At 43.9% G+C, this 26,407-nt stretch overlaps 1 protein-coding gene and 1 pseudogene across 5 annotated transcripts in view; both read left to right on the forward strand.

Annotated features, from left to right (window-relative positions):
* Nucleotides 1-26,407, forward strand: part of RFFL (ring finger and FYVE like domain containing E3 ubiquitin protein ligase) — an 83,179-nt gene that overhangs the window by 19,981 nt on the left and 36,791 nt on the right. The window contains exon 1 of one of the 5 annotated variants that reach the window (XM_058676050.1): nucleotides 6,525-6,803. The exons of 3 other annotated variants lie outside the window; for them this stretch is intronic. The gene's annotated coding sequence lies outside the window, so the exon portion shown is untranslated. Of the gene's footprint in view, nucleotides 1-6,524; nucleotides 6,804-13,957; nucleotides 14,013-26,407 lie in introns of those variants that run through there. One more of the 5 variants, XM_058676052.1, reaches the window with a different exon arrangement.
* On the forward strand, nucleotides 13,311-14,283 carry LOC101517341 (small ribosomal subunit protein uS2-like; annotated as a pseudogene).

A 26,407-nucleotide genomic window follows, 5' to 3' on the forward strand; every position in this document is an offset into this window, starting at 1 on the left:
CCCTTCACAATGAAATGTGGTGACTAAGGTCCGATGGACTAGCAGATATGAACAAAGATAACTTAATCCTGTGGCATTTTTAGTGGAAACCAGGGTGAAAGTTAAATAAGCTCGATTTGTTGGAGGTAGGACTGGTGCGTGAGGGACTTGTGTGAGTTTTGTGTGCTTAGGGAGCAGAAATCCTGAGATAATAGAAGTCATGAATTCAAGAACCTGGAATTGAATGGTAGTATCTTTGTTAAGTGAGGCGAAGTAAGGGGACTTGAGCCCACAGTCACTTTGTGATGAAGCTATTACAGTGGTTTTCTTGATGGAGTTTCATGGCTGGGGCCCTTTCCCTGCCTGTCTTCTGTATTGTTAGCAGCCCCAGGGAGAAAAAAATAAGGAACAGTCTTGTATAGAAAATTACACTCTTCAAATGGTTCCAAGTCTTCTGTTGACAGGTTTCTGAGATGAGCTGCTCAAGGTAGCAGTTTGATCACATTGCAGACTTCCTTCTCCTCAATCTTGTCATCAGGTCCTCAGCCTGGGCTTGACGGTGTCGGCGTCTCCCTTCTGCGTGCTCACTGCCCTTTCAGGTCCTGCCGCACCACAGCCTAGTCTTTGCTGCTTGAGGTAGGCAGTGGCTAGACGTTTGATACTGGATAGCCGTCCAGAGCTAGGAAGGATTATACAGTAGTGTCTAACATAGTGCCCACACGGGGATATTATAGAACAGATTCTGGCAGCTGCTGTTACAGTGACGGCCTAGGTTGGCATGCCCTTGTGCAGCCCAGCAGCTGTTTTGTAGCAAACTGCCGTGCAGCTGGTTGAGCCTCAGCAGTGCCAGTTCCTGTATCTGAACATGAAAGTGGCTTGTTAAAGATTAAAAGACTGCCTGGTCCTTCTGGCCCTAAGATGTAGTGATCTCTGCCATGGCGACAGCCCTTGTTTCCCAGGAGAGGCCATGTTATACAGCACGTCTGTGCTTCCAAATGTTCCAGTAAGTTTGTGCCGGCTGATGCTGTGGCGATAAGTTGACATCTGGGCGCTCTCAAGACATATGAGTGATACAGCATATCATGGTTTGAATTTCTGAGTGAAAGTACCTTATCAGGAAGTCAAAAGCCTCTACTTTCAACCTGTCCTTTTGGAGGGGAGGTTTTGTTCTTTCTTTTATTGGACTGTTCTGTTGAGTCAAGTGAACTTCAATTTTCATAGTCATAAAAATTTCATTAAGGCCTTTGTATTGCATCCCAGGTGTGAAAATGTCTCAGTATAACAAGACTGTGGGTGACAGCTATAATCCTTAATAGAAGTTAGGATAATTGTCTGTGGAGGCTTGAAGAAAATAATGATTCCGGCAGCAAAATACAGTTTGGTTTGTTGTGGTTCTTGAGGTGAGGCAAGTGATGTGTGATGAAGCATGTGACGTGTGGCACTTGCTTGGGGTGACTCCTGGGGTAGTTTGGTGGTCTTTGGGGAAAAAAAAGTTTTTATTCTGAACAGTGCTCAGGGCACACAAGTGGGACAGGAGTCTTTAATCCTGGCAGTCCCACTTCCCATCCAGCTCCCTGCTTGTGGCCTGCGAAAGCAGTTGAGGATGGCCCAAAGCTTTGGGACCCTGCACCCATGTGGGAGACCCGAAAGAAGCTCCTGGCTGCTGATTTTGGCTTTGCGCAGCCCTGGCCATTGTAGCCGCTAGGAGAATGAATCAATGGATGGAAGATCTTCCTCTCTGTCTCTTTGTATATCTAACTTTCCAATAAAAATTTTAAAACATCTTAAAAGAAAAAGGTACGAGTCACTGCATTCTTAAAAAGGTTAATAAAAGTAAAATAAGACAGGCCCGGTGGCGTGGCCTAGCAGCTAAAGTCCTCGCCTTGAAAGCCCCAGGATCCCATATGGGCGCCGGTTCTAATCCCGGAAGCTCCACTTCCCATCCAGCTCCCTGCTTGTGGCCTGGGAAAGCAGTTGAGGACGGCCCAATGCATTGGGACCCTGCACCTGCGTGGGAGACCCGGAAGAGGTTCCAGGTTCCCGGCTTTGGATCGGCACGCACTGGGCCGTTACGGCTCACTTGGGGAGTGAAACATCGGATGGATGATCTTCCTCTCTGTCTCTCCTCTTCTGTGTATATCTGGCTGTAATAAAATGAATAAATCTTTCAAAAAAAAAAAAAGTAAAATAAGACAGGGCCAAGTCTGCATTAGAATTGCTCAAGGGAGAGTGATATATATGACAGTTTGGGATTCTGGGGAATCCCTCCACTTGGGCAATTCCAAGTGAGGGACTGGGATGAGAAATGATCATTTTCAGTCAGCACCCTGCTGATTCTCAAGTACCCCTGGAGTTGATTGTTGTGTATCCTAAAGTTGACTTCGATTTTCTTGGTTAATTTCTGTGTCATTAGATGATAGATGTTTGGCGTCCATATTCTGTTTCTTAAATGGTAGGTACTCTAGTTTTTGAAAAAAAAAAAAAAAAAGAGAGATTGTAGGGCAGGTATTTAACATAACTGGAAAGAGTCTGCTTGGGACACCTGTACCCCGTGTGAGAGGGCTTGACTTTCAGTTTTGACTCCATTCTTTGTTGTTAATATTTATTTACTTTTATTACAAAGACAGATTTACAGAGAAGCAGATACAGAGAGAAAGATATTCCTTCCCTAGTTCAATTTCCAAATGGCCACAATTGCTGCGGCTGAGCTGATCCAAAGCTGGGAGCTTCTTTTGGGTCTCCCATATGGGTGCAGGATCCCAAGGCTTTGGGTTGTCCTCTGCTGCTTTCCCAAGCACAAGCAAGGAAGTGGAGCAGCTGCGAAGTGGAGCAGCTGGAATATGAATCCATCCCCAGATGGGATCCTGGTGCTTGTAAGGTTAGCAGTGAGCCAAAGCACTGGGCCCACTCCGTTCTCCTCTGACTGCTACTACTGCATGCTCTAAGAGGCAGCACATGATGGTTCAAGTACTTGGATCCCTGCCACCCCCCCCAACAAGAGGGTCTTGGCTTAATTCTGGCTACTGACTTTGGCCCCGTCCTGGCCATTGTGGTCATTTGGAAAGAGAATCAACAGATGGATGGAAGATCTTTCTGATTCTTTTTCTGTCATTTGGTTTCAAATACATAAATATTTAAAAAAATAATAAAGTTTTGAGATTTTGGAAAATGGCTGGTTAGGATGTAGCAATTTTTTAATGATAAGATGAGACAGCCACTGGTTGCTGGAAATTTAAGTTTGCCAGTTGACTCAGAAAAAAGATGTGGACATAAATAGGATTAATTTGGTAAAAAAAGAATTACTTAGTATTACTTAGGATAATGGGGTGGGAAAGTAGATAAAAGGGAAAAGATTATTAAACAAGTTTATACTTTTTAAAACAATTTTAACAGTTAAAGCTGTTAAAATTATTTGCATATATCCTTGTTAAAAAAATGAAATAGTGGGGCCCAGTACAATAGCGTAGTGGTTAAGGTCCCTCACCTTGCACGCCCCCGGATCCCATATGGGCGTTGGTTCTAATCCCGGCTGCTCCACTTCCCATCCAGCTCCCTGCTTGTGGCCTGTGAAAGCAGTGGAGAATGGCCCAGAGCATTAGGACCCTGCACCCATGTGGGAGACCTGGAGGAAGTTCCTGTCTCCTGGCTTCAGATTGGTGCAGCACCGGTCGTTGCGGCCGCTTGGGGAGTGAGTCATTGGACGGAAGATCTTCCTCTCTCTCCTCCTTTCTGTACATCTGCCTTTCCAATAAAATAAATCGTAAAAAAAAAAAAAAAAAATGAAATAGTGATAAAGCTGGGAGTGTTTTTTTACGGATTATTTTGAATTTTTATTGAAAATTGTAATATACAGAGGAGGAGAGACAGAGCGGAAGATCTTCTGTCCAATGATTCACTCCCCAAGTGGCCACAATGTCCTGAGTTGCGCTGAGCTGAAGCCAGGAGCCCGGAGCCTCCTCTGGGTTTCCACGTGGGTGCAGTGTCTCTAGGACTTGGGCTGTCCTCAGCTGTTTTTTTCAGGCCACAAGCAGGGAGATGGATGGGAAGCTGGATTTCCAGGATTGAAACTGGTGCCCATATGGGATCCTGACATGTACAAGGCGAGGACTTTAGCCGCTAGGCTACTGCGCTGGGTCCTGGGAGTGTTTCTTGAACCTTGCTCCGGCTGCAGTTCCTCCCTGTTTGTGTGTGGTTTAGAAGAGTACATACAGAATCCTGAGAATTAGTTTTACTTTTTTTTGCTCAGGGGACACTTTTTTTTTTGTTTATGATGTTAAGATCTGTTGCAGGAAAAAATTGTGGGCTATAAATATCATTATGTTTTTCTGTTTAGGTAAAACAGTGGGTATACACTTAAATGTCTGTTTGACCACCCCTAAAAACATAAGCCTATAAATATCTTTTGGTGGTAAATTATTTGAGTCGTACATTGAAAGAACTTAACCACAGAACAACTTGTATTTTTCTTAATTCTCTCATTTTCTCATTTCTTACAAAATCTCAAGTGGTATAGCATTAGTTCAAATTTAGCATCTTTTATAAGTGCTAAATGTGTAATTCTCAACCTGCCTAGTGTAAAAGAAGGAATATGGATGGAATATGTCTGAATTTTAGAGTAGCTGGTTGAAACAAAGAGGGCTAGGAGCTGTGTCAGGTGCCCTCCCTTGGTCCAGGGTGTCTCCTGGTCCCGCGATGGCCTCCTGGTGCTTTGGTCTCCCATGTTATTCTTCATAGAATTCACAACTGCTTCCTGGGTGCATACCATGTGGATTTTCTTTTCCTTATGTAAGTTTAATAGTGTAGAATGGGCCAGAAGCTTTTCTAACATGTGTACGTTAGAGAGAGAAACAGAAAGCTTTCATTTTTGTACCTTGAACGTAGCTTCATAAGGTAGTTGTGACTTATCATCAGCGACAGAAATATTTTTACAAATGTGGGCCACGAGATAATGGTTGGTTGTCAGCTGCCAGTAAGGTGCTTTTATCATTTGGAAAAGACCAGTTAACACAAACTGCAGAGAACTTCCTTAATCACAGCTGTTTTCTGAAGAGGAAAATAGTGTAGAGAGGAATAAAACTGGGACATTTTAAAAACTCAGTGTGGCTATCCCACCAGAATAATGTAATTTGAGAACCAAATGACTTGGAAAAATAACTTTTTTTGAAGTTGTCCCTTAAAAAAGAGTAGCATACATTTTGTTAAGCCTAAATTCTCTGTTAACTGTACTTTTAAAAAAAGATTTATTTATTTTTATTACAAAGTTGGATATACAGAGAGGAGGAGAGCGAGAGGAAGATCTCCTATCCGATGATTCACTCCGCAAGTTACTGCAACGGCCGGTGCTGCGCCGATCCAAAGCCAGGAGCCAGGAACCTCCTCCGGGTCTCCCACATGGGTGCAGGGTCCCAATGCTCTGGGCCATCCTCTACTGCTTTCCCAGGCCACAAGCAGGGAGTGGATGGGAAGTGGAGCAGCCGGGATTAGAACCGGCGTCCATATGGGATCCTGGTGTGTTCAAGGCGAGGACTTTGGTTGCTAGGCCACCATGCCGGACCCTTAACTGAACATTTTAATTAAACAAATATTGAGTGACAAATTGTGTTGGCAGCTCCCTTCATGTTTCATTCCTTGGATGGAGGATGGCGGTTAGATGTGGTGGCCTTGAATGCCCATGAAACAGCTGATGGCCATGGGGAATCTGCACAAACAAGGAATTGTAGGATCCCATAGGAGGTTCAATTTCTCTTTCATGAAATTAAAGCACATGAAAGCAACAGCTTGCACGCACGCGCGCTCTCTCTCTCTCTCTCTCTCTCTCTATATATATATATATATATATCACCAAAGCCAATTTTAGCTTGTCTGGGCAAATTCCATAATAATGAATAGCTGTTGATAAGCTAGTCATTTTGGAATTGATCTTTCAATAAGCAGGCTAATAAGAATTGACATAAATTAAGGGAATTTTGTTCAAGGAGCAAGCTCTAAGATAATTTTCACAGGCTTCTGTGTTCCTCGTGCTTCAGGTACGGGTGATGGTGGACGACGTGGCTTTGGCATAAGGAGTATGGCAGTTGATAACGACAACAGCAAAGCAAAACAAAACAAAACAAAAACCAAAAAACCAATACCCAAACTACCCAAACTGCCTTAGTGGGAGAAATTGAATTGTCCAAGGTGGTAGAAACATCAGAGAATGCCTAATGGGAAAAGACAACTGTTGAGGCTGGTTAGAGCCAACAGAAATTTACCCTAAGGATCTGATGCGCTAGTGACGACAGGACAAGTTGCTGAGCATTCTGACCTGCAAATGCAGAGTAGCTTCTCTACCAGCTTCCTGGGGAAATCTGCCGGAGTTGTGAAACTGCTACCTACAGTAATCTTGCTGTCCCAAGCACCAGGCTGTTCCTCAGATGAAATTTCAGAAACTGGGCACTGGAGCTTTGGGGGGGGGAGTAAGTGCTCTGTGCCTGGCCAGTTTCCAGGAGTAGAGGAATGAGGTTTACCTGCTCCCAGTAATCACCTGATTTAAAACAATCAGTGGGGCGCCTCTTCTATTCTGGGTTGCAGTTGATTGCGGTTGGCTCAGACCGAGTTGTTTTGCCTAGCATGAGTCAGCACTGCCCTGGGTAAACTGTCGGCTCTGTTGCAATCTTGCTTACCAAAGATACGTCCCCAGGCGGCACCATTCACTCTGCCTGAAAGCCGCTGCTGTTGGTTGCTGAAATGATCTCATCTGAACATGGCTCCAACGAGCTCAGCCTCAGGAACTGGGGGCAGTTTCCTTTCTGCTGTGGCAATGTTTTGAGACAGGCAAAAATCAGGTAACGCCCTATTTTCTTAGAATCAGTAGCTAGACTAAGTTGGGGTAGAAACTGGGAAAAATCCTTAGCTTTCAGAAATGAGTCTACACCTTATGAATTTGGGATTTTAATGTCAGTCCTTCAATTCTCTGAATCAGTACTTAAGGGGGAAGTTTCATTTCATTTGGGTTCTGGAGGTGACTAGATGTAGTTAGACCATTGACTACATAAACATGGTAAGTTTACAGCTTTATGTTGTCTTTTGCTCCTTAATGTTCATTCTTTATGTCTGATGAGAAAGTTTCCTCAAACTAAGCCAGCATAGAGGAAGAGGTGAATGTTGTGGATTCTGATTTGCAGAGCATAGAGCCTTATGAGGGAGTTTGTAGGAGGTTTTATGGAGAACCTTTCATCCCTAATCTGATTCAGGCTCCTGCTGTCTTCCTCCTCCTCCTCTGTTATTAAACTCTGCGGCTCTTCAGTGACAATCAGACTCTCACTTCTCTAGGGAGTTCCCCGGGGCAGTTACACTTCACATAGTTATCCCGTTTCACGTCAGGCTTTTGCTCATGTGGGTGTTCTCTGAAACATTTCCCCCAACTTGGCCAACTGATTTTGAGCCAGAATTCACTCCTTTTGCAAAGCTGCTCATTTACCAAGACTAGATGAGTACTCAGGAGAACCCTGTATTTTGTCTAATCTAGGGGATATTGGGAATTGGGGTCTAGTCTCCACTTTTATTTTATGTGTTGTTTGAGAGTAACAGATACAGAGCTGTCTTCTGGTTCATTCCCTTAGCACCGTGGCAGTTGGAGTTGGGGCTAAGCCAGAGCCTAGAACTCAGTCCAGTTCTCCTAGGGAGGTGGCATGAACCCAAGTGCTTGAGCTGCTGTCTACTGTTTCCTAGGGTGTGCATTAGCAGGAAGCTGGAAGGAAGCTAAACTGAGACTTGAACCCAGGAACTGCTATATGGGATATAAATGTCCCAAGGAGCAGCTTAATGGCTGTCAAACTCCTGTCTCTGGAGTGTGTTTTGTTGTAACTGTATATGTGGTACTTGGCACATAGTAGATTCTTAGGGTCGGTAGGATGCAGCTGAGCCTACATAGCACTCTCTTTTTTCTATGATTTATTTATTTTTTATTGCAAAGTCAGACATATATATGTAGAGAGGAGGAGAGACAGAGAGAAATATCTTCTGTCCGATGATTCACTCCCCAAGTGAGCCGCAACGGCTGGTGCTGCGCCGATCCAAAGCCAGGAGACAGGAACCTCCTCCAGGTTTCCCATGCGGGTGCATGGTCCCAAGGCTTTAGGCCGTCCCCGACTGCTTTCCCAGGCCACAGGCAGGGAGCTGGATGGGAAGTGGAGCTTCCGGGATTAGAACCGGTGCCCATATGGGATCCCGGGGCGTTCAAGGCGAGGACTTTAGCCACTAGGCCACCAAGGCGCCAGGCCCCCCCCCCACCCCCCCCTTTTTTTAAGACTTTCTCAGCTTTAATATTTTATCAGCTCTGCCATTTTATGTTTTACCCCGTCATCATACTCGAGCTTTTCTTAAAATCACTGGTAAACTCCTAATTACCAAATCCAGTGTCTGGTTCAGTCTCCATCTTCTGCCTAGCATTTAGCAGTTTTTGAACCATTTGTCTCCCAGCAGCCCTGGTTATTTTAATCTCCTGAGATTCTACAAGGCTTTTTGTTCTTTTCCTCTTTTAAGTATCCCACCATTGGTGAGATGCTCCAAAGCTTTGCTACCTCCCACTGCCACCTTGATTCCACTCAAGAGTCATAAATATGTCCATAGGTTCAGTTACTCTCATATATTACTAACTCAGCAGTCACCCCAAATACCAGATCCTGATTTCCAATTGGACGTAACTACCAGGATATTTGAAAGACAAATCCAACATACACGTGACTGAATCATTTTACCTGCTGTTCCATTGGCTTGTTTTGTGGTATTTTTGTAGTCTGCTAGCTATATCTACCAAATCTTCACATGTTACCCACTTTGCTCTAGGAACTTGTGTTCCCGGCTTCTGGTTTTAGACCGTTATCAAATGAACTTTTGCCACTTCCCAGAAGTCTTGCTCTCTTCCTGTCTTCTCCATTTATTGCTCTAGTTATCTTTGCAAAAGCCAAATCTGATCTTTCCTTGGGTTTTCAGGGATTGGTTGCCTGTTTCTTACTTTGATTTGTAAAGCCATTCAAATTTAACTCTGTTCTACCTGTTACTATTTCTCATCTCCTCTCCAACCTCACTGAACTGCTCTCATTTTCCTATTACCTACATGTGTCCTTTCAGGTCTCTGGACCTTTCCCTAACAGCCTCCCCTTCTCTGAGTGGCAAAGTACTCATCTCCCAAAGAACTTAGTTCGTATTGTTGCAGGGTGCGAGTAAGATCATACCAGACATATCTAAGGCTTACTAAGGAGTCTTTATTAACCAGGCTTGGTGGTAATAGAGCACAGTAGCAAATCACAAATCCATACAGCAATCCAACCAATCATAATCCAGTGAATCATAATCTTAAAAGGAACAAGTGGCCATTATCCTTAAGTCCATCCATTAAGCTGAAACCTATGTCCCAGCTTCCCCAACAATATAAGTTATCCTAAGAGACATGCAATGAATAACCTGGACACACTCACAAAGAACCTGGACACACAAAGCTGCAGACATTCACCTTTCTCTGCTTTTCTGCCCACATTCTACTACTGCTTGGCTTCACCCCACCTGGAACTCCTAATAGTTTACCAACTAGAAACAACATTATTATAACCATTGTCTCATCTAAGCAGAAAACAGGGACTATGCTCAGGGGATTACCTGTCCTGGGTTACCAAGAGTCGAGGTGCTAGCATCATGGAAGCACCTGGCCAGAGAGTGAGAACCTCTGCTTCATGGGCCTTTTAAAGGGGCTTGGTTACATGACAATGCAATACCGTCCCCTCTCAGTTGATAGGTGAGTCATAGGTAGGCAGGAGCGAATACCTAAGTGTTGTGGGCTAAAGAGTTGATTAGTGCTCGATAGGATGGACAGGAACAGGAACTGGGCTTGTAGCTAAAAACACCTAGACTAATTGGACTTCCAATATCCTGGCTCATCTAGGATGTGGGGGAAGTGGTTGAGGATGCAATTACCATTCCATTGCTGCTAGGACCCAGCTTCAGGACAGAGGTTAGGGGACACAGCCAAATTTCATTTGCCGACTATCAATGGGTGCTGGCTATCACTGGCTGCACCCCATAACAGTATGTGAAAAAGTCTTTATCTTACCAGTGGATGAAAAACCAGTTCTGCTGTTGGGACACATTCAGGTGAGTCTCAGAAAACATGTTCTACTGGATGAAGAAGCATCTGGCTTGTTTCTTTACAAAGATTACGGGTACTCCATCTGGGTTCTGTGGTGCATTTGCTCAAGGCAAGTACTAAAGACCTTTCCTGTTCGGAGGCCTCTTTGTCATTTTTGGAGGCCTCCCTGGCCTGCGGAAAGGCCCTGACGATTGATGTTCAGACTGATTGACATTGATGGTGTCCCCCCTTCTAACCATTCCCAGACTTCTCTATTGTAGTTCAAATGTCTGGAATTTGAAAACCTCCCGCCATAGTGTAGTGTCAGACCAGGTTGATGAGTAAAGGGAGATGGCACAAAATGGAGCTGAGTGTTCAGAATGGAAAAGGTCTCGTAGTAATTCAAGTAAGTAATTAAATTTGGAAAGCACTTCACAACTTTTAGAGTGCTAGAATGACATAATTCAGACTGCAAAATTTGATGATAGATAAACAAGACTTGGAAGTAATCTGTTAGATGCTCATGACATTCATTTTTTTTTGTCCCCTTACACTTGAAAGAATAATCAGACATACTTAAAAGATTGAAAAATAAGTCCTATCATTTTTTTTTAAAGCAAAGAGTTTTGCCTACAGAAGAAAATGCTAAAGGATAGCCTGATTACTATCTTCAAGTGTAAGAATAGTTGCCAGGGGGGTTTGATTAATTGTTCTGCAGAAGCTTCAAAGATTCCAGAATAAATGAGCATAAATTGAAGGAGGAGTAACTTTGATGAATATGATGAACACTTTTTTAATCACTGAAGTTGGGAAACATTTACATGGCCAAAGAGATTGTTGAATTTCTGACTCTTTCATTATGTATTACTGTGTAGCAAATTACTCTAAAACTTTTAGCAGCACAAAGTGACCTCCTTCATATTGCTCATATTTCTGTGGTTAGTAAAGACATGTTGCATTTCTGTGTTACTGATTGAGTTGGAGGACCCAATATGGTTTTTTACCCACAAGTTAATGGTCTTGGTGTAGCCGGGCCTCGGTTCTTTAAGTCTCTTTATCTCTTATTTCTTACTTTAAATTGAGCTGCATTTACATGATGGCCAGGCTGTCATGGAAAGTACAGGACACTGAAGCCCTGGGCCTGAGAAATCTCACCATGTTGCCCTGTTCTTTGGTCAGCATAAATCACCAAGTAGCCCAGATTTGAAAGGAGGGGTTGTGGAATTCATCTTTTGAAGGGTAGAGGATCCATCACATGTGGCACGCAGTATGGCTGGGGTTATGGCGGCCAGTTTTGGAGACAATAATTAATACATGTTTATGGAATGATTAGTTTGGGCATATAATATACAAATGTGGCTGCATTTAATCTCCTGGGAGTTTTTTTAATAAGCATAGACTGCTAGGTACCAGACATGTGACTCACCATTTCCTGGGGGGTGTTAGCACAGAAGTGGATAGTCCATGTTCCTTCTCCTAGTTAGCTATCAGTAAAAGGAGTATGGAGGTGGAGAACTGGTTCAGGTAGGTATAATTTACAAGGCAGAATGGTAGATGCTCCAGGTCTGCTTGGCTCCTGCTTCCAAGACTGAGTGAACCCTTAGCCTGGCGTGTACTTCCCCCCCAGTCTGTGTCATCCGTGTCCTATTCAGTCACCACATCATCAGAGCAGACTTCTTGATACCTCACTATTTTTTCTCAGTTTTTATCACTTTCCTTTATAGCATTATAGTTTATAATTAAATATTTGTGTGATTATTTGATACATGATAGAAAAATGTCTACTTTGCTTTCCAATATCATAAAAGCCTCATAAAAAGCACTCAGTATTTGTAAGTGAATATGTGGTTGATTGAATGCATGAATGAATGAAGTAACATTTAAATTCAGTTTCAAAGGGTATTTAGAACTGTGGACTGGTGGAGCAAATGAATGGAACTGCATTGTTCCTAAGAGGAAAGTGTGGATCATATTGCTTGTATAGTTTCAGAGTAGAGTAATTGTTTTGGAAGAAGCTGTTTGGTTTGGTTTTGGGTGTGACTGTTAAGTAGCCATTCATAAATGAGGTACTAAAGAGTGAGAGTGAGGCCAGACGCTGAGACTTGTGAGCTGCCAGACTGAAGCTCAATTCATCGCTTCCACATGTTCCAAGTGCCACTCCCACTGTGAGTTAGACCACTGCCTTGTACGCAAGGTGAACTGAAATGGGCCTGATATGGAGCCAGCGGGGGAGAATGTTTCAGACAATAAAGAAACTCCAAGTATGCAGACAGTGGCGCAGCTACCAGTTGTTATCTTTGAAAATTGAAAGGAGGCATCTGAGGACCAGAGTGAGGTGTACAAGAGCAAGAATGGCATGAGTTTAAGTCCAGAGCTAGTCAGAGCCTACCCACTTGAGGCCTGTATGGGCCATCTAGGAAGTCTAGTCCGTTTTGAAACAGAAGTAACAAGCAGAGATTTAATTATTTGAATAAAAGTTTAGCCTGGCTGTTCTGCTGTACAGCACTAGAGGAAGGAAGTGTTTGCCCCACCTGTTGGAAAAGATCATGGCAGATACGATAGAGCGTGGCACTGTGGGCCTAATGAGGGTGGGGTAGTGTGGAATATATTTGAAAAGTACACCTAGGGCCTGGTGTGGTAGCATAGTAGCTAAAGTTCTCACGTTGCACGTGCCGGGATCCCATAGAGGCAACAGTTCTAATCCCAACAAGCTCCCTGCTTGTGGCCTGGGAAAGCTGCTCCGACCAGCAGAGCCAGTAATGTGGACAGTAATGTGGTCTGGGGATGAAGCACCGACAAGAGACCAATGATGGTAGAAGTCTCCCTTATTGTTCCTTCACCTCCTTTTATACTCTTCCCCCCAAGTCCTAATTTAGCCAGGAAATTGGATACAGATAAGTACAGCTAGTCTAGGTGTTTTTAACCACAAACCCAGTTCCTGTTCCTGCCCAGCCCAAGGAGTGCTAATCAACTCCTTAGTCCACAACAGAAAGCAGTCGAGGATGGCCCAAAGCTTTGGCACCCTGCACCTGCGTGGGTGACCTGGAAGAAGCTCCTGGCTCTTGGCTTCAGCTCAGCTCAGCTCAACTCAACTCAGCTCTATCCGTTGGCAGCCGCTTGAGGAGTGAATCAGCGAATGGAATATTTCCTCTGTTTCTCCTTCTCTGTGTACATCTGAAGCTTTCCGCTCCCCAGCGAGGGCTCGATACAGCATTGTGTTTGATTCCCGGTTAACTTTACAGGGAAGCTGTCACAATGTCCGGAGCCCTTGACGTCCTGCAGATGAAGGAGGAGGATGTCCTCAAGTTCCTGGCTGCAGGAACCCACCTGGGAGGCACCAGCCTCGACTCCAGATGGAGCAGTACATCTACAAAAGGAAAAGCGATGGCATCTACATCATCCACTGCAAGAGGACCTGGGAGAAGCTCCTGCTGGCGGCTCGGGCTGTTGTGACCATCGAAAACCCTGCGGACGTCAGCGTGATCTCCTCCCAGAACACTGGCCAGAGGGCTGTGCTGAAGTTGGCTGCTGCCACTGGAGCTACTTCCATCGCTGGCCGCTTCACTCCTGGCACCTTCACCAGATCCAGGCCACCTTCCAGCAGCCGCAGCTCCTGGTGGTGACAGATCCCAGGGCTGACCACCAGCCCCTCATGGAGGCGCCGTATGTGGACCTGCCCACCATCGCTCTGTGCAACACGGACTCTCCTCTGCGCTACGTGGACATTGCCATCCTGTGCAACAACAAGGGAGCCCACTCTGGGTTTGATGTGGTGGTTGCTGGCCCGGGAGGTTCTGCGCATGCGCGGCACCATCTCCCGTGAACACCTGTGGGAAGTCATGCCTGATCTCTACTTCTACCGCGATCCTGAGGATTGAAAAAGAAGAGCAGGCTGCGAATGAAAAGGCTGTGACCAAGCAGGAGTTCCAGGGTGAGTGGACCGCCCCCGCTCCTGAGTTCACGGCTTCCCAGCCTGAGGTTGCAGACTGGTCTGAGGGTGTGCAGGTGCCTTCTGTGCCCATCCAGCAGTTCCCCACTGAAGACTGGAGCGCCCAGCCTGCCACTGAAGACTGGTCTGCAGCCACCATGGCTCAGGCCACTGAATGGATAGGAACCACCAAGTGGTCTTAAGTGATCTGCATTCTTTGAAGTAGATGTGGAGTGAAGTTGACGGAAAATAACACCAGTTTCTAAAGAAAAAAAAAAAAGAAAAGTATACCCGGCAAAAGCCACTAGGGAAGGAAACAAAAAGTTAGGAGAAGAGAGTCCTAGGTAATTTTAAGGAATGATAGGAGTATTCAGGGAGGAGGGGAAATTGGTCATGTTAGTCTAGAAGACTCATGCCCTGCTGTTTTGGTGGGAGCCAGTGGGGAAGAAGACATCTTGAGACTGAAGGAAGAATATAGGGCTTCTGGGGTTAATGGTGATTGAATACTTAGGAAACCGTTGATGATTTTGGAGGAAAAAAAGCTGCCTTTTAGTTTAATTTAATTTTGTTTTTTAAAATTTTTGTTGGAAAGGCTGATTTGTGGAAAGAAGGAGATATGAGGAAAAGATACTCTATCCACTGGTTCACTTCCCAAGTGGCTGCAATGGCTTTAGCTGCACCATTCCAAAGTTGGGAGCCAGGAGCTTTCTCTGGGTCTTCCATGTGAGTGCAGAGTCTCAAGGCTTTGGGCCATCTTCTACTCCTTTCCCAGGACACAAGCAGGGAGCTGAATGGGAAGCAGAGCAGCTGGATTGGCGCCCATATTGGGATTCTGGCACCTTGGATTAGCCAATTGAGCTTTTGTGCCAGGCCCTGCTTTGTGGTTTGTTTTGTTTGTTAAGATTTATTCATTTGAGAGAGTTTTATATACATACATACACACATATATACATGTATATATAGAGAAAAAGAGCTTTTCAACCCGGTGGTTTACTCCCCAAATAGCCACAATGGCTAGGGCTGACCCAGGCCAAAAGCCAGGAGCTGATCCAGGCTAAAGCCAGGAGCCAGAAGCCTCTTTGGGGTCTTCCACATGGGTACAGAGAAGTTCTCCAAGTCTTGTTCTCTGTACCCACGTGGGAGACCTGGATTGAAGCTCCTGGCTTTGAACTGACATGGCTCCAGTTGTTGTAGCTATATGGGGGAGTGACCCAGCGGATGGAAGATTCTCTCCCTCTGTCTTTCCCTGTCTCTCTACCTCTGGCTTTCAAATAGTGAAATCTTTGAAAAAAATTTTTGCATGAAGGGGCTTCATTTAGGCACTACATTTTATGAAGAGAAATGAAACTATAGAAAATTGATCACCTTGTCTGAGTCACACAAGAGAAAAACCATGAATTCTAACTCTATGCACCAGCTCTTAAACTCTGCATAGTACTGCTTCTTGGGAAATTGCTATGTGACATCACCTAAGCTGGAGATGAATGAAAGATTTTCACAGTGGGTGACAGCTTTACCCCAGTTATACAAATTTGTTGGGGACCTAGTTAAGTGAAGTCTTCTGAGGTTTCTGTAGTATTTGGATGCTCAGGAGTGGGAAGGTGGAAAAAGGAAGTGTGGAGGAGAGATGAAGGAAGGTATAAAGTTCTAAAGAGAGCTGTCTGTAACATTAAGAGAGTAAATCAAAAGGGCCTGAGGTAGGGGAATGGTGGACTGCCATGGATTGTACTGTTAAGGAAACTTGTGTTTGATATTTATACTTGCACTGAATACTCATTATGGCTCAATGTGAGGCAGGATATTTGGCCATAATGGAGAAAAGAGATGCAAAAATGAATAAGATGGGATATTTGGCCTGTTAGAAAATTATAGAGGGAGATGTGCCTCACCATGGTACATTGATTGAAGAAGGGTAAGGCAAGGGTGAAGGGACAGTGTTAGAGGTGCTCATGGATTGAGTGGGGGTGCTCAGCAATGGGACTTGTGAGAGGGTGCCAGTCTGTCTGCTCAGGAGAGCATCCACAGTTTTCATCAGGCTTTGTCTGCATCACAAAATGTATTTTGTTGAGTATCTGGAAATAGTCTTTCAGAGACAGAATTGTATTCAGCCTTGAGTGATTGAACTTGGAATGGAATGCTGATTCATTGCTTTCAAAGCGAAGGATTCCTTTCTATAGACAGGATTTTGCTAGGATATTGCTTTTCAATATCCAGGGATCTGGGAAATCAAATTTAGTAATATCAAGCTTGCTTGATGATCATGGAACAATAAGATACAATAGTTTGTGGTAGAGAGTATATTACAACAAAGCTGATTATTGATTATTATCTACTGAACATTTTGTTAAGTACTTTGCATATAATATAGTATTGGATTCCCAAAGTGTGCCTCCTGTGTAGGCATTGCTTTCTCAATCTTTTTATATTATTTTAAATATTTATTATTTGAAAGGGAGGTTTTACAGACTGAGAAGGATAGAGAAGTTCTTCTGTCTGCTGGTTCACTCCCCAACTGGTTGCAATAGCTGGAGCTGAGCAGATCTGAAGCCAGGAGTCAGGAGCTTCTTCTGGGTCTCCCATGTGGGTACAAAGTCTCAAGGCTTTGAGCCATTATCTGCTTTCCCAGCCCTAAACAGGGAGCTGGATGGGAAGCAGAGCAACTGGGACACGAACTGGCACCCATATGAGGGATTAGTTTGCTGTGTCACTTCGCTGGCCCCACTTGTCCTCATATTGTAAATGGGGAAACTAAGGCTCTGTTGGAACTGTTAAGTAGCTGGACTGAGATTGGAGTCTGAGAGCCTGTACTCCTGGATGCTACCGTGTGCTGTTTCAGTTAAGCTTCATCAGAGAACCGTGTTCCTGAACCGGAGAAGGCTCTGATGTCTAGCTCAGCATTTCTTTGCTTCGCGTTGTTCTGGAGTCAAAATACTCCTTTTTTTCTAGATTTTTCCAAGTTTCTTTGTGATATGGTCCTGTTTAATTGTGTTAATACCATCTTCCTGGGTTTTTTTTGCTTGTTTCTTGTTGCCTTCTTTTGGTTTGAAAGACAATCTTGATGAATTTGCACATGTAATTTTGTCTTGATGTTACTATCTTTTGTGGGTCAGCTTTTCCAATTTCCTCTGTTTTCTAGCTTGTCAGTTTCCCTTGTCCTCTTCCTCATGTGCTGGACTTAAATTTAGATTTGACAGCTGATTTCTGAAAGCTCAGTCTGGCTCCAGTCTCCAGTTTAGCCAGGGCTCTGTGTATTGGTAGCTATTATCATTAATACCATCTCTCCCTTCATGTTCTCCTGTGTCCTAAATCAAATCTACTTCCTTGCTGTAGGTTTCCTGCTCAGGTGCTCTTGTTTCTGCTTTCTTTCTGCTTGGAATGTCATTTCTTCCAGTGAGGCTGCCTGTGTTTGGTCCCTCACTGGGAGTAATCCCTTCCTCCTTTGATTCTCATAGCAGAGGGTTCTCTTTTATGTGCTCTTTGTGCGCTAGAGTTCAGTTGTGTCTGTGTACAGGCCTTTGTCCTGACTGTAACCTCACTGAGTAGATCTGTGTGGTTGCTGTTTGTTTTCCCCTGGCTTAGTTCCCTGTACATAGTAGGCTTTTGATATCTGTCAGATGAATGAATGAATGGATCAACAGAGTTTCAGGCTTAAGTTGCTGTCCGTTGGTTGCTGGTTTTTCCCTGCTTTCTTGATCTTCCTTCCCCATTCCCTCTCCTGCTTTTCTTTCCTTTTCTGTTAATTTGGTGTGTTTTGCTATGTACCGACTCACCAAACCTCACCTCTCCCTTTTATTATCCAGCATTTGCTTCATTCTTTCCCCCTTTAGCCATCACTATGTGGGTGTGCCACATGCTGCTGGTCAGATTTCTCCATCCTCTTGTGACTTCGTCCTCGTCATGAATCATGTGATTAGTGAGGTAATCATGTGGTCATTTTTTTTTAAAGGTTTATTTATTTGTGTTTGAAAGGCAGAGGTATCTTCCATTCACTGGTTCATTCCCTAAATGACCACAACAGCTGGAGCTGGGCCAGTCCAAAGCCAGGAACCTGGACCTTTTTCCATCTCTCCCACAAGGCTGAAGGGGCCCAAGGACTTGGATTGTATTTTATAGCTTTCCCAGGCACACTGTTAGGGAGCTAAATTGAAACTAGAGCAGGTTAGGACTCAACTGGTGCCCATATGGGATGCTGGCACTTCAGTCGAAGGCTTAGCGTACTTCACTACAATGCCAGCTCCAGTTGCACTATGATCTTTTTTTTTTTTTTGAGATTATTTATTTTTATTGGAAAGTCAGATACACAGAGAGGAGGAGAGACAGGAAGATCCTCCATCTGATGGTTCACTCCCCAAGTGACTGTGACGGCTGGAGCTGAGCCAATCCAAAGATAGGAGCCAGGAGCTTCTTCCAGGTCTCCCATGCAGGTGCAGGGTCCCAAGGCTTTGGGCCGTCCTCGACTGCTTTCCCAGACCACAAGCAGGGAGCTGGATTGGAATTAGGGCCACCGGGATTAGAACCGGCAAACATATGGGATCCTGGAGTGTGCAAGGCGAGGACTTTAACCACTACGCTATTGCGCCGGGCCCTGCACTATTATCTTAATGAAAAAATGTAGCTGAATAACAGTTCTTAAGGTTTATCTTTCAAGTGTTTCTTTCAAATGGGAAATATTCTGATCCACATTTCAAGGGAAAAGGAAAAAAGATCCTTGATACTTGGGAAACAGGCATTTATTCCTTCTGAAATGTGCTGTATCACAGGCATCTACTCTGACCAAAGAAATAAAGCAGGAAACCACTCAAACTTCTGCTAACGGTTAATATTGTGTCCTTGAACTTTTCCTGCAGCTGGAAGAAACATTAGAAATTAGTCCAACCTGCTGTTTTCCAGACAAGGAAACAGACCCAGAGAGGCTAAATGATTTGTCCATAAAACGTGACTATTTGTTGTCCAGCATTTGCTCCGCAGTGTAGCTTGGGGAGCCATCTGCTCTTTGAAAACTCTGGGAGTTATGTCAGGAGGGCAGGCTTTCCGTCTCTGAAACTGCCTGAGGGCTTTTGCAGTGCTGCAGAGCAGACCTGGGTTAGGTTGGTAGCAGGTTGGAATTGAGACCGTGATCACCACAAAGGGCCCATCCCAAGAATTTCAAGAAATCCCATTCCAAGAGATTCCAAGAATCTCCTCTTGGACCTGATACAGATACTGCTGCATTTGAGAAAGTGCCGCAATTGAAAAATATTTTTAGTTTTTCTTGCTCATTTTCCGGTCCATTCCAAGTTTTGTTTCAAGCTGTATTTCCTCATCTCGGCACTCTGTTAGGTTTTCATTGCATACCACAGTATATAGTCAGATGTTGGGCGAGTGGCTGAGAAGCTCAGGCTTGCTGTTTGGTGCATGTGAGCTGAGTCTTTGATTGAATTCATAGTCATGCATGTTACTGTTCCAGAAACTGTCCCCTGAACAGTGTTTGGGTGGTGCGGAGGGTGGCCTGTTGGCCAAAGGTCTGACTACTGCTCTTGGCCTTGGGGGCTGCTGTATAGAGAGATGGAGCAGCACCCAACAGGAAGTTAAGTGCAAACAGGATGTGCTTGTCTTCACTCTACCTTGTGTGCCTGTATTTCGAAACTTAGTGTGGTTATAAAGGTCTGGATTTCTACTGTGTGAGTTTGTTGAAGAAATCCCCATTTGAAGTTTGATAAGAAGCTAACATAACAAGTCCTTTTCTGTCCTTGCCCTAATACTCAGACCCTCTGGGGATCAGATCATTCTTTTTGGGGCATGGTTATTTTTCCTAGCTTGCACTATATTGCATCCATATGGTTTGTAAAATGAAACCAACCGAATCAACTGCTGATGTGTTCCTTTTCGTAGAGATGGGATTCAGTCTGTGCTTACTTTTTTTTTTTTTAAAGCAATAGTACCTTATAATCCATGAAGCTTTTTAAATAATAGGTTCCTTTTGTTAGTTTTCAAAATTTCTAGCACATCTTTTGAGTGTGGTGGTTTACAGGTTACTCCAGGACCCTTCTGAATTTTTTTCTTTTAGCTGTGAGTTCTTGAAAATGCCCCTGAGTTAGTGCATGACTCTGGAAACAGATTGGATAAGTAGTTTGCTGGGGTCACTCAACTGGTTAACAATCTCACTTACCTTTTCTGATCCTCACCCTCACACCCCCCCATTAACCATTGCTCCTGCTGTGAAATTGACCTTATTATGTTCTTTAGGAAATTAATTGGCTATGGGAAGCCGTCTGCAGGGAGTCATTTGAGGAACTTTGTGGATTATTACAATGGCCTGAGTTATGTCATAATAAGTAACTCGTCTTCCGCCATAATACATACAGATCATCGGGGAAAGGTCTTGGAATTGTTTATGTGTTTGTATACTACAGGTGTTAAGAAGACTATTTATCCTTCTGCTCTAATCCACCAAGTGGGTAAAATAATATACCTCAACCTGGGGTTGAGGGGGTCTAGTAACTGCATGTGAATAAGTATTGAGACCAGCATGCTGACTTGACACTAATACAGGTGTCTTTTTTCCTTTTTTTTTTTTTTTAAGATTTATTTTATGTTTTTCATTGGAAAGCCAGCTATACAGAGAGCCGCTAGGCTATGGCACCGGGCCCAGGTGTCTTTTTTTCTTAAGTTTGTAAAGTAGTGGGGAGCATGAGGCATTCTGCACTAAATTGTGGGCTAGAGGCAGGAAGTAAAACTCAGAGACCAAATTAAGCACAAATGTTCTTTGTGAAGAGGAATTTGGACAGAATGCAAAGTTATTATTTTTGTTTTGTTTTGTTAATGCAGTAAGACGACCAAAACTCTCCATTAATTTCTGTTTCTTGGGATTGATACTGGACATACCACATACTGGCACATTTGAGAAAATTAGTGTAATTTTCACATTGAGATCAAATGTCAAACCAATCTAAAGGTCCGTGGGGGAAGGAATTGTTGAGTCTGAATTCATCCTAGCTTTATCACAAAATCTCACCTTATTCCAGCTCAGTGTAATCAGTTATGGTATAACAGGCTGGGGCCAATGGTATGCATGTTCCTGCATTTGAATTTGGAAAGAAGGTTCTTTTGATTGCAGAAAATCCCAAATTGGTTGTCCTGCAAGGAGAGGGTGACTAACACATTAGCAGTAGATTGGGAAGAAATCATATAGCATAGGGCTGCAAGGAGAATAAAGCACGCCTGACTTGCTCAGGGTTTCTTTCAGGGAGTTATACAAATAAGAAAGGGCTGATGGGAGGAGCCTGGAGTCAGTTCTGGAGGTGTGGCTTCAAAATGAGACTGACCCTGATTGGCTGTTGTGAAGAAAATAAAAATCTAGGGGGTAGAGCAGATAAATTTGTATCTTCTGAGAACAACAACTACAACAAAAACTTTGTTTTAGCCAACTTCTTTTTTCTAGAGGTCCTTTATACTTTATCATTTACCTCAGGCAAATGCAAAGACAGTGTTGTTGGGGTTTGTGCTTTGCACGAAGGTTAAACTACCACCAAGGATGTCTGCATCAGGTATTGAAGGTTTAAATCCTAGCTGTTTCCAGTTTTTTTTAGGTGGGTGGGGGGAGTCCATCTTTTATTTGGAAGTAGGGAGGCATGTTGCATTGTGTCTTTACATCTGGATATGGTCGTCTCCATTACTCCATCACTATACATTCCAATCTGCATGATGGTTTCTTTATATTAGAACATATGGTATTTGTCTTTTTGGGATTTACTTATTTCACTGAGCATAATGGTCTACTTGGGAACATCTAGTTGCAAATGGTAGAATTGCATTTAAAGAAGATTTATTAATTTTTATTGGAAAGGCAGACATACGCAGAGTAGGAGAGACAGAGAGGAAGATCTTCTGTCAGCTGAATCACTCCCCAAGCAGTTGCAATGGCTGGAGCCGAGCTGATCCGAAGCCAGGAGTCTGGGGCTTCTTGCAGGTCTCCCAAGTTGGGTGCAGGGCCCCAAGGCTTAGGGCCATCCTCAACTGCTTTCCCAGGCCACAAGCAGGGAGCTGGATGGGAAGTGGAGCACCTGGGATTAGAACTGGCGCCCATATGGGATCCTGGTGCGTTCACGGTGAGGACTTTAGCCCAGTAGCTGCTATTTCTTTCCTCTTTCACTAGAACATCTTTGAGTATTTGTAGGGCAGGTTTAGAGGAGGTAAATTCTTGGAGTTTTCTTTATTGTGGAAGAATTTTATTTCCATTTTATTTTATTTTTTAAGATTTATTTTTATTGCAATGTCAGAGAGAGGAGGAAAGACAGAGAGGAAGATCTGCACTCCCCCAAGTGACTGCAACGGCCAGTGCTGTGCCGATCCAAAGATAGGAGCCACGAACTTCCTCCAGGTCTCCCATGTGGATGCAGTGTTCCAAGGCCTTGGGCCGTCCTCGACTGCTTTCCCAGACCACAAGCAGGGAGCTGGATTGGAAGTAGAGCCACTGGGATTAGAACCGGCCTCCCATAGGGATCCCGGCACATTCAAGATGAGGACTTTAGCTGCTAGGCCAACCCGCTAGGCCCTTATTTCATTTTCAAAGACAAAGGAGAGTTTTGCAGAATACGTTATTCTGGGCTGAAAATTTTTCTCCTTTATAATCTGGAATATGTTACTCCCTTCTCTCCTGGCCTGTAGTGTTTCCTCTGAAATGTCAGCTGTGAGTTTGATTGGGGTTTCTCTATAGATCACTTGATTTTTCTTACGTGCACAGTTAAGGATTTTTTTTTTAGGATCAACTGGAGAGCTTGATTATCACGTGTCGCTGTGCACTTCATTTTAATTAACTCTGTTGGGAGTTCTGTGACCCTCCTGTATAGTGTTTTCCAATTCTTTCTCCATGTTAGGGAGGTTTTCATTTATTATTTCTTTGAATCAACCTTTAATCCCAGTTCTCTTTCTGCACCCTCTGGAACTCCCATAATTCTTATGTTGGGCCTTTTAATCGTATTTTTTAATTCTTGGATGCTTTTTTTAGCTTGGCCTAGCTCTGCTTCGAGCTTTTTGTTTGTTTCCCTCTGGTGACAAGCAATATCTTCCAATTCTGATATTCTTTTTTTCTGCTTTATTCATTCCATTGTTGAGACTCTCCACTGTGCTTTTAATTTGCTCCACTGTATTCTTAACTTCTGAAATATCAGCTTTCATTTGATTCATTTCCTGTGTAACAAATTCTTTAAATTCTTTGAACTCTTGTATTACGTGCTTCTCCTTGTTGGTCAGAAGCTTTATAATGAGTTTTGTGAATTCTCTGTCCCTCGTTTTCTCAATGTCTTCCTCAGTTAAATCTGAGTATGGTAAAGGCTTTTAAAGCTCCTTTGCCAGGGTGTCTTCAGTAAGATTCATTGTGCCTCTGTATCTTCTTTTAACTTTTGACATTGTAATCCTGTTTGGTGGATTCTTCTCTTTAGTGTAGATTTCTAAGATGTATTACCTACGTCTACAAGTCAATTTTTATGTTCAGTCAGTGTCCTGGATTAGAATGACACCAACTGTCCCAGATAGCTAGCTTGTCGGTGGCACCAATCTTGTCTACACACACAAGTTGTCGCTCCATGGGGCACTGCCGGAGAACCGGGGCTGTTTGCCCTCTGATCCGGGACCACACAGATCCTGCAGTGCGTGAAGCTGATGTTGTCCTCCATGTGTGACTAGCTGGGAATACACCCACTCCGACGTTTGATTCCTGTGCTGTGATCTCTGACCCACCACCAGTCTGCCCTGCAGAGTCGGCTGTTCCCTTTCCATTCATTGCTGGGCCAAACTATTTGGCAGGATTGGTCAGTTCCAGCCTGCCTTTGCCTCCTGAGCTCCCGGTGTGAATGTAAGCTGCCACCTGGCTGCCGCAAGAGCTGATCTGTGGCCGCTGCTGGATCCCTGGTTGTTGCTGTTCACCAGCATCTGGTGGGTTTTCTGTTCCCTTTAACATCACTGCTCTGGTTGCCTCTTCCCTGTGTCCAGGGCGTCTCCAGGTTGAGTGCCTGACCCCTATCTTTTCCTGTAATCTCCCTGTGCTTTACCCTGTCTAATGATTCTCTGTCATCCAGAACGTGTCTACACCCTAGGTCGCCTTCTTGATTCCTGTTTTAGCCAACTTCTATTGAATGCCCATTGTGTGCTAGGCTGTGGGGTAGTTGCTTGGCATGTATTATTTTTTTTCAGGATTGATTTATTTACTTGAAATTCAGTGTCACAGAGAGTAGGAGAAAAAGAGAGAGATTTTCCATCTATTGGTTCAGTTGAATAGCTGTGTTAGCCACTGCTGGGCTGGCTGGGAGCTGGGAGCTCAGAACCCCATCTAGGGAGGCACTATTTTTAATCCTGCTTGTTTATTCCAATACTGAAGGTTCTGTTGTTTTGAGGAAATTAACATTTAAAGGGATTACACCAGAATCTAGACCATAACAGGGTAGTCTCCAGTGATTTAGGCAATCCACTTTGTAGGGCAAATTGCATAATTTTGGTCCTGGACAGAGCTCCTGGCCTTTTTCCAGGGTATTGGATCACCGAAAACTTGCTTTCGAGCAGAGTTGGCAATAGTAATAATACCTTGGGAAAGCAGCTTCTTCAGGCAGAAGGTCTAGAAAGGCTTATCTGGTAAATCCTATTACTTGCCCGGAAGTACCAGGGTAGGGGAATCAGAGTCTCTTTATTCTTGATGAGCTTTGTCATCAGTTTTGATGAAAGAAGGATCCTGCAGTAATTAAACTGCAGGTCCACTAACTGTTTTCAGCCTTGTGAGAAGACTATACTCCAAACTGCCTTCTTTCCTAATTGACTTGCCCTTTGGGGCAGAATGCCTGGGTTTGAAATGAAATGGAGATTTCTCTGCTGCAGTGTGCAATCTGTCATCTCCCCTCAATGCTACACTAAGCAACAGCCATTTAATTGGTCAGACCCCCCCGGGGTGATATTTTGGCACAGCTCCACTGTTAAAATTACTTTTCCCTGAACTTCATAGCAGATGCTGAGATCCCTCTGCACGCATTTGTCATAGGCTAGTTGAAACCAGGGAGTTTCCAAGAACATTTATAACCTGTCATTATTATGTATGTTTTTCAGTTGCTTACAACATTTAGCACTTCAGGAAGTCACTCATTGCTAGAGGGAAGCAAAATCACTCTCCTTTCTCTGTATTCCTGTTGTCATTTTAACATGTTACGCTCCAAGATCCTCGATTTGTGTTTCTTGTATTCTTTCATTGTATTTTTCCCTGTGGTGAGGAACAGTGGGAAAGCCCTGCCCTGATCTGGGTGTATCTGGTAGAGGCTGTTGTCTTGATTTCCAGTGTATCTTTTTTTTTCCCTTGTATTTGTGTGTTTATCTGTTTTTGCAGTTGTCCAGCAGGCACGGTGCTTTCTGGTGCAGGGAGGAGAAGGGGGAAGAAGGTTAGTCCTCTGCTTGGGCTCTTCCTCTCTGGATTTTTATTGCTGATAGCCAATTTAACATTTTTCCATTGCTTCTTAAAAGGTCAGTCTGTTACCATTTTTCCTCTTGTTTTTCCAGTAACCTTACTTAGTTGGCTCCTTGAGTGTCTTCATTGCACCTGACGTTACTCTTAGGTTTTTCGTTAACAATGCCGCTCTGATGATGTGAATTTTTTTTTTTTATTTTTTATTTTTTTATTTTTTTTTTTTATAAAGATTTATTCATTTTATTACAGCCAGATATACACAGAGGAGAGACAGAGAGGAAGATCTTCCGTCCGATGATTCACTCCCCAAGTGAGCCGCAACGGGCCGATGCGCGCCGATCCGAAGCCGGGAACCAGGAACCTCTTCCGGGTCTCCCACGCGGGTGCAGTGTCCCAATGCATTGGGCCGTCCTCAACTGCTTTCCCAGGCCACAAGCAGGGAGCTGGATGGGAAGTGGAGCTTCCGGGATTAGAACCGGCACCCATATGGGATCCCGGGGCTTTCAAGACGAGGACTTTAGCCGCTAGGCCACGCTGCCGGGCCCTGATGATGTGAATTTAACACCCTTATGTTGCTGATCAACCAGGAACCATAATCAGGGGGTTTTCAAAAATTTGTCCTCTCAGAAAAAAGTTCTGTTACTGTTATCATTAGCCAAAAATTCAACAAATAGCTAAGAGTGACAATAAATGTGTAAAATAAATGTATTCTTGTTTCCTCTTTAATTTTCCACACATTTATTGTGCGAAAAATACAGCTGGCTCTCCCTATCCATGGATTCTGCATCTGATTCAACCTGCCCAATAGTAGGTTGAAAGTGCTTGCGGGAAGACGGGAGGGAATTGATCTTTACTGAATGTGTAGAGGCTTGTTTTCTTACTATTATGCCCTAATCAGCAGGCATCATTTGATATAAGGGACTGAGCATTCAGATTTTGTTAGTGGAGTCGGGGTGGGGTGAGGGATGTCTTGGAA

This window comes from Ochotona princeps, chromosome 17 (genome assembly GCF_030435755.1).
Source record: "Ochotona princeps isolate mOchPri1 chromosome 17, mOchPri1.hap1, whole genome shotgun sequence".
Taxonomy (NCBI): Eukaryota; Metazoa; Chordata; class Mammalia; order Lagomorpha; family Ochotonidae; genus Ochotona; species Ochotona princeps.